The 8507-nt window shown below is 35.1% G+C and overlaps 1 long non-coding RNA gene across 1 annotated transcript; it reads left to right on the forward strand.

Moving 5' to 3' along the window:
* The first annotated feature begins 258 nt into the window (after positions 1 to 258).
* On the forward strand, positions 259 to 4247 carry LOC147283625 (uncharacterized). Its single transcript, XR_015122280.1, has 3 exons — positions 259 to 333; positions 3282 to 3353; positions 4126 to 4247. It is a non-coding gene; the product is annotated as an uncharacterized LOC147283625 (long non-coding RNA).
* The last annotated feature ends 4260 nt before the right edge of the window (positions 4248 to 8507 follow it).

The raw sequence follows: 8507 nt of genomic DNA on the forward strand, positions 1-8507 counted from the left end.
CAGTACACATACACAAATGCCTCGGCATCTCTACAGTATCAAACTTTTAACTTTGGTGTTCTCATGCACTGGCTATTGCACTGTTCTTATTTTGTGTCACTTAAGTTATGAACGGTTCATGTATTTAACCTGATTGAAAGCATCCATGTGGCACAGGTTTCCAGAAAGATTCACATTAATACATTCTTTACACTAATTATGTGTTTGACCTTTTCTCATGTTTGAGCTCTCTTATGTTTCCTTATGATATTAATTTTTCAGGTCATGTGTGCTTGATTCAATTTACATTTCGCCGGCTGGAAATACCACCAAACTACAGTGCCAACCATTTGGGTATGTGCAACCCCATAGTAATACGGGGATTATCTGGACACATTCTATTTTGAGACCTGTTCCCTGCTCCAGGGATGCAACAATCATTTAGTGTGTTATTATGATATTTCGCATATAAAAATTTTATTGCTTATTATGTCTGATTGATTTTTTGGCCAAGAATATTTATCCATATGCATGAATACATTATCGTCAAACAAAATATTAAACTCCTAAAACGAATTTGCCCATCCCAAAAAATGAAGATCCTCCGTATCTATTTCTGTTTTATATTTCTTAGGTTTATTCATTTTTATTTCGGTTTTGTTCTCCATGGTTCATGATTGTGGTTAATGTATAGTGTTAAAGTTAGAGCATCCTGTCAAGGGTTTAGGGACACATTCTCCTTATCCTGGTCTCAGTTCACACTTCAGAGTCCCTATAATGCATGTGATAGATTGGTATGGACAGAGCTACTATCATAAGAATAATTTTGGCCAGATTTGCCATACTAATAAAAAGAACCCTGTAAGGTGTTTTGGAATAGCAGAATGATGGCCATTTTTTGGGTTATTTGGATGGAGAGGAATCGAAGAATTTTTTAGGATTATAGGGGAGCAGATGTTGAAGAATTGTGGGATCGAGTAGTTTTTTGGTCCTCCCTTTGGGCATCTGTTACTAGTGACTTCAGGGGTGTATATTTATTCGATATAATTTTAGATTGGAGGGTAGCACTTAGATAAATGGATTCTGCTTTATGAGGCCTAACTCTATGTTTTTCTTTTTGATCTTTTCTCTTAATAATGGACATCTTGTCCATTGCGTGTATTTCTTTGAGTTTTGATCAATAAAAAGTTTCTTCTCAAAAAAAAAAAAAGGTTAGAGCATCCTGTCAATTTAGAGCATTGAAAATAATTTACTGATGTCTTACTCTTCTCCTGTCAACTTTGTACCAGTTCCAAGGTACTGTTTTAATAAGAAAACCTATCCAAGGCAGATTTGGTTTACTACTTTAAAAATCTTTTTAAATTACTTAACAGAAGCTAAATTCTCAACCACCAATTTTCCTAGAAACTCCAGGGCCTCTAGATGGTTTTGCAACTATTTGTGACCAATTTCCTATAGGCTTAATACTAACCATAAATTCTTAATCAAACTGCCAGATTGAGTGGATTCGCTTCCTAGTATTAAATAAACTCCAAAACAGTGGGTAACAGTGAGGACTTTGATCACCTAACTGCTCCTATTTGTCATCTAGTGTTTCTTAAGGTTGTCTTTGGTCCTATTACTCCACTAGGGCCTCAAACACTCAAGTTTTCCAACAAGAACAGTTTGATTTTATTGCGAGTGATACTTGGTGTGTTTAAGTGTCAATTAACCTGTAACCAACAAACTAATCGAGGTACCTACAAGTCAGCACACTAGGGTTGTCTTATTACCAACTTAGCTTGCATTGGACTTCCTAGCTTCATTTTCTACTCGAGACTGAAACTAGGTGATGTAAGTGTAGTTGCACTTCTCACTTAACAAAAATATCAACAAGAAGGGGTGAGTGTTTGCCTGCATTTACCAAAGGTTTGGTGTTCAAGAGAAGGAGAAGTCCCCGTGGAGTGAGATACATATTTGGACTTTCCATGATCAAGGATTATAAGATTTCCAGGCAAGAAGTGGAAGTATTTGTGCATGCGTAATAAAGACCTAAGAAAAAAAGATTGTTGAGAAAGAACCTAAGAAGTCTACAAGACTCTTTCCCTCAAACTCGAAATCATTAGACTCACTAGACTCTGATGCACTATCACTCCAATTCAAATTCATTGCCTTTTCGAATGTGACCTCTTTGTGAATGAAAGTATTATACTTGATGTATTTCATGACTCATTCATTTCAGGTGAAATTTGCTTTTTGGTTTACTCTATGTGATGTGTTATGTGGAACCAACTGTTATATTTCTTTTTATTTATTGACGTTTCATGTTCTCTCTCTCTCTCTCTCTCTCTCTCTCTCTCTCTCTCTCTCTCTCTCTCTCTCTCTATATATATATATATATAATCTCTGTGTGTGTCTGTGTGTCAATAACTGACCCTGTAAGCCTCAGATTTGGACTATATTTTATGAGTTGTCGATCTCTCTCTATTTTTCTATAGTAGGGCCATGACCTCAGTTATGATATAATGTCCTGTGCAATGTCTAGAGTTATACTGTTGTTTGCATTCCTTGTTTTTGTATCAAATTTAGTGGATGTGGCCTCTTTGTGAATTAAAGTATTATACTTGATATATTGCATGACTCATTCATTTCAGGTGGAAATTGCTTTTGGGTTTACTCTATGTGATAGGTTATGTGGAACCGACCTATATTTCTTTTTATTTATTGATGTTCCATTTTTTGCTCTCTCTCTCTCTTTCTCTCTCTCTATATATATAGATATATACCTCTGTGTGTGTGTGTGTGTGAGTGTATATATATATATATATATATCTCTGTGTGTGTGTGTGTATGAATCAATACCTGACCCTGTAAGCCTTAGATTCGTACTATATACTATGAGTTGTCAATCTTTCTCTATTATTCTATAGTAGGGCCATGACCTCAGTTATGACATAATGTCCTGTGCAATGTCTAGAGTTATACTCTTGTTTGCATTCCTTGTCATAGTATCAACTTTAGTTACTCTTTGTGCTTATATGTCTTCTATATGGCTGACTAAAACCTTTTCTTTTTGGTGCTTCCATCTGCTTGCACAGATGCATATAAATAATTGTTTCTATTACTCTTCGATGTTTTCCATTATCATTACATCTTATGTGCACACCCATTTTTGCAGAGAATTCCAACACATGTATTGCACACACAAAACATTCGAAATGTCACACCCTTACACCATACATTATTTGTTGGTCAAGTAATGTTCTCTCTAAAGTTGGAATTTGCAGTTGGTCTAACTTGGAATTTCATATATACACAATTAGGTTGCATTGGCGGCTGTGATGAGACTCTTAGACAATTGACGGAAATTTGTGGAACTGGATCTCGGTTGTCAGGTTTGCTTGTCTGAGAAAATAAAATATTTTTTATTTCAAACAAAACGACCAATTTGTATATGAATTGTTGTTACAGATGTTATATTTTGAGTAATCTTTCTACAAAATTCTTGAAGTCTTTCAGTTTCATATCTTATTCCCATCCTTTTCATTTTTCATGGCCCTCCACTGTCTGTACTCTGTAATAAACCAGGAAGTGACCTGCATGGTAGTTTTCTATCAGAGGATAGGGCATCATCATCGAGATGATTATCATACCTGCATTGTTTTTATGGTATTAGGATTAATTTTGTAGTTTTCCCCAAAATGGGAGAAACTTTTATTGAAAACAAAGCAGAAATTTGAATTAACATTAGTAAGCCTTGTAGTGGAGTGCAGGTTATAATTGTACACAAAATAGAACTGGTTCAACAGTATGATACATAGCTTGGAATGTATAATAAGATAGGGTTAGCTTATAGATCAAGTTCTCAGAATCATGAATGTGATAAGACAGTTTTACTTGTAAGAGTGATGCAATCCTAGACGAGAAGTTTGAACAAAATCTGCTGTACTATATCCAATTTTGTAGGTTTCCAATATTCGTCACTGAACAGCATATAAATTTTGGAAGTTGATCATTTAAGATTTTTCTATACAGAAAAATCAAAATTTTTTTTACTGCAGACAGTTGACTGTCTAGTCCAACTAAAGAGGAGTACTTAGATTCTTTTGTTGTTATATGTATCACCAAATGCCAATTTTTTTACCATATGCTTGATATGTTTTTCAGCAAGAGGGCAAGCACCAGCAATGTCCAGTAATGTCCAACAAAGTAATACCAGGCAGCGTGCTTGCATATACTGTCACCAAATAGGGCATTCTTCAGGCGACTGCCCTTCCCAATCTTCAGGTATGAATGTACCAGTGCTAGGCCTCGAGCTATGAATGTACAAAGTGGTATGACTTCTCAGCTTCCATTTTATTTTATTAGAAGTTATTGCATGGTTTAAATATCTGAGACAAGTTATAATCATGGGAGATGGAGCAGACAATGTTATACTGTTAGAGGTGTTGTATTAGCAGTCTCGTGGAACATGTAAATCAAAATGATAGTTATAGAATTTTTAGTACAAGACATTTTTTGAATACTTTATGCTGGTACCAGTGTGAGGGAAGCCTGCAGGGACAATCAACATATGGCTCTTATGGTAGTGATATTTTTTAGACGAATATTACTGAACAGTGGCATTTTTGGGAATGTCTTATTGTGCAGCCAGTGGGATAACATACGAATCATCCTAAAAGATTAAGCTTGCAGGATCTGATATGTTTATTTATTATTTTAAGCTCTTCCCCTAAAATATAGACGTAACACCCCCTCATAGCCATGTGAGCATAAAATATGGAATTTGAAATTTTTTTTGAAGGTATTAGGATTCAAACAGAAGATTTAGTGCTTAAACTTTCACAAAATAAGACATTTATTCTAACACGTTGTGCCCCCCCTGTTGTTAAAGTACACCAAGCAGACCTTAGTCCACGCAAAGGCATTAACACTCATTTTTAGTAAAGCATGATAATTGTCTCAACAGTTTTTGATCCTTGATCCCCTGGATTACCCTTGAGTGGCCAGTTGACTGAATTTGTGATTTTGTTGCTCTTCGAGCCCCGCTTGGGCGAACTAATATGCATTCTGATACTGTGTTTATTTAGCAGGACAAATATCAGTCTCATGTAATTCATGTGGGGAACCATGTGCTTTACGAACTGCTAACACAGCAGCTAACAGGGGAAGAAAATTCTACTCATGTCAGTCACAGGAGTGCAACTTCTTTGTGTATGTACACTATATAAATCTTGAACCTATTATATTTTTCTTATTTTTTTCTTTAAAAGCTGTCAAATAAGACCCCGCGGGACTTGTTTTGTGTTGTTTTTCATCGCTTACAAGTCTTGTAAGTCTTATTTTTTAAATTTGTTTCCAAAAGAGTACAACTTATCTCTTTAAAGTAGTTACCATTTGTAAGTTCATTTAAGTAGAAATTTACTTGACATTATATTCGAAATGACCAAAATGAAATAAGCTCTGAGAATATATTCATTCATTTGGAAAAAGAATGGCCAAAATCAAATAAATTTGTCGTACGTTAGAAACTAAATATTAGTCTTAGTTTACAATTATTTTTGAACTACTTATATTTTGAACTAAATAATTCATTGCTTTTCCTCAAATGAATTTAACTGGGATTTTATACACAAAAAAAATAAAAAAATAAAAACCTAATGTATAAAATACATTAAACTTTTCCATTTCACGCCAAAGAAATTATTATAATTCTTATTTTAATTTTGTGATTGGAATTATATTTAGCTTTTCAATTTTATTAAAATTGTTTACATATCTGTATTTGGTTTGGATATTAGAAATTACAGCAAAATGTACATTTTGGTTTTTGTAATAAATATATGTTAGTATAATATTATGACATTTTGGGAAAATATTTTGAAAGTAGGACTCGGGTCTTACAAAAATGTTTTACGAATCATTAGTCTTTCCAAAGGAAAATTCAAACTGATCTATACTTTTCCATAAAATTATACTTGCTACAGTTTTATCTGGTCACAAGAGTTGATAATAATTGTCACCATCATCATGAATTATTATTTTAATAAAGACATTAGTTAGGCTTCGGAGGATGATTCTAAGCCTGAGGATGATCTTCTAGCTGATTCTCTAAACCGCCACCAGGTTTTCACTTTAACCTAGCTTATCAGTAGAGTAAGTTTTCTATTTGTTGACCTCATATTTGATCAAAGTGCAGGAACCACAAGTTGAGGAGGAAAAGTCTAAGTCTGAGGATGATCTCCCAGCTGATTCTTCTGCCAAACCGAAGCTAAGAAAAGGGGATGTCGATGAAGATGCTTTTTTACAACAGGCTCTTCAAATTTCCTTGAATGAAGACGAAGCAAAGATGTTTTTGAAGAATTATAATACTACAAAATTCACCCGCTGTGGGTACAACGAATTACATGACATAATTTCTAAAGAGGAGCACCAGCTTTGTGTTTTCGTTTAAAATTCCTACTTTTACACCATGTGTATGGTTAGTTATTGATGGTATAATATTATATTTATAGGTTCTCAACTTCTTGGAAAAAATTCTACATAACTCATTCTATTCATTCCATTTGCAGATTGAGGATAAGCTTTCTGTTTTGGCGACAGAGATGGATAAGCCTGATTTGGTGTGGGAAGAGCTAGATCAGGTAAAGTTTTTCTTGATTTGTCAAAGGATAGATAATACCTGAACTTCTCTTTCATTTCATTTTTTTACCATCTGCTTTTTCTCTTTCCAGAGAAAGAAGATCTTGAGGCTGGAGATTGGGGATGGTTTTATCTATGTAGTCTCCCTTTCACTGAGCAGCAACCTTTTTTAGTTTCTCGCATGGGAGCATAAGGACCAAAAATGGGAGACTGGCATGGGAAAAATGAAACTTCCAATTTGATTTTCCACGTAAAGATACTTTAGCCAGTGTAATTGACTATGCTAAGAAGGACCATAACCTGGCTAAAGTATCTTTACGTGGAAAAAGTATCTTTACGTGGAAAAAGTATCTTTAAGAAGGACCATAACCAGTCAATTACACTGGCTAAAGTATCTTTACGTGGAAAATCAAATTGGAAGTTTCCTTTTTCCCATGCCAGTCTCCCATTTTTTGTCCTTATGCTCCCTGCGAGAAACTAAAAAAGGTTGCTGCTCAGTGAAAGGGAGACTACATAGATAAAACCATCCCCAATCTCCAGCCTCAAGATCTTCTTTCTCTGGAAAGAGAAAAAGCAAATGGTAAAAAAATGAAATGAAAGAGAAGTTCAGGTATTATCTATCCTTTGACAAATCAAGAAAAACTTTACCTGATCTAGCTCTTCCCACACCAAATCAGGTTTATCCATCTCTGTCGCCAAAACAGAAAGCTTATCCTCAATCTGCAAATGGAATGAATAGAATGAGTTATGTAGAATTTTTTCCAAGAAGTTGAGAACCTATAAATATAATATTATACCATCAATAACTAACCATACACATGGTGTAAAAGTAGGAATTTTAAACGAAAACACAAAGCTGGTGCTCCTCTTTAGAAATTATGTCATGTAATTCGTTGTACCCACAGCGGGTGAATTTTGGAGTATTATAATTCTTCAAAAACATCTTTGCTTCGTCTTCATTCAAGGAAATTTGAAGAGCCTGTTGTAAAAAAGCATCTTCTTCGACATCCCCTTTTCTTAGCTTCGGTTTGGCAGAAGAATCAGCTGGGAGATCATCCTCAGACTTAGACTTTTCCTCCTCAACTTGTGGTTCCTGCACTTTGATCAAATATGAGGTCAACAAATAGAAAACTTACTCTACTGATAAGCTAGGTTAAAGTGAAAACCTGGTGGCGGTTTAGAGAATCAGCTAGGAGATCATCCTCAGGCTTAGAATCATCCTCCTCATGCATCTTTGAGTGAGATATAGCAATTTCAACATCAACAGATTGAGATAAATCTGATCCAAGAGATTAGTGAGAAGAATAAGGCATTGAACCCTTGAAGAAGAAGAAGCAAGTGTTGTTGACGTCTATGAGAGAAGATTCAATGTTAGATCGAACACTCAAAACAGTCAAAGTTGTAGAGGAACAGTTCAATTGTTACTAAATGGTTAGATGAGAAAATAAATTGGTAATATAAAATCTTTAGATAAGTGTGAATTTAGTTATTGCATTTGGAATGGGTAAAATGGTATTTCAATAAAAATAATTTTAATATAATAGTAAATTAATAGTGATGTGTATAATATCCAAAAAATATAATTAGTCATGTATATAATTAATTCTGCCACGTGTCGCACCTGGAGAGGGAGAGAGACAGCTGGCGGAAAGGAAGCCGTTTGGGTGCACCACGTGTCACTGCATGGTTGGAGGAGACTCAGGAGAGGATGATTAATCAAAACAATTTGAACGCTTGCTGCTGTGTGGTGCGTGACTGCTGTTTGGCAAGTGATTCTTCGCCTCCCACTGGGCTGGGCCGGTTGCTGTGGGCTTCTCATCTTCATTTCTTTCTTCTTTCATTTGCTGTGTGGAGAAGATGACGATTAGTGTCGGGAGCAAGAGATGGCTGGAGCGTCAGGGGGGTCT

The sequence above is a fragment of the Dryas octopetala genome, chromosome 5 (assembly GCF_963921425.1).
Source record: "Dryas octopetala chromosome 5, drDryOcto1.1, whole genome shotgun sequence".
Lineage (NCBI taxonomy): Eukaryota > Viridiplantae > Streptophyta > Magnoliopsida > Rosales > Rosaceae > Dryas > Dryas octopetala.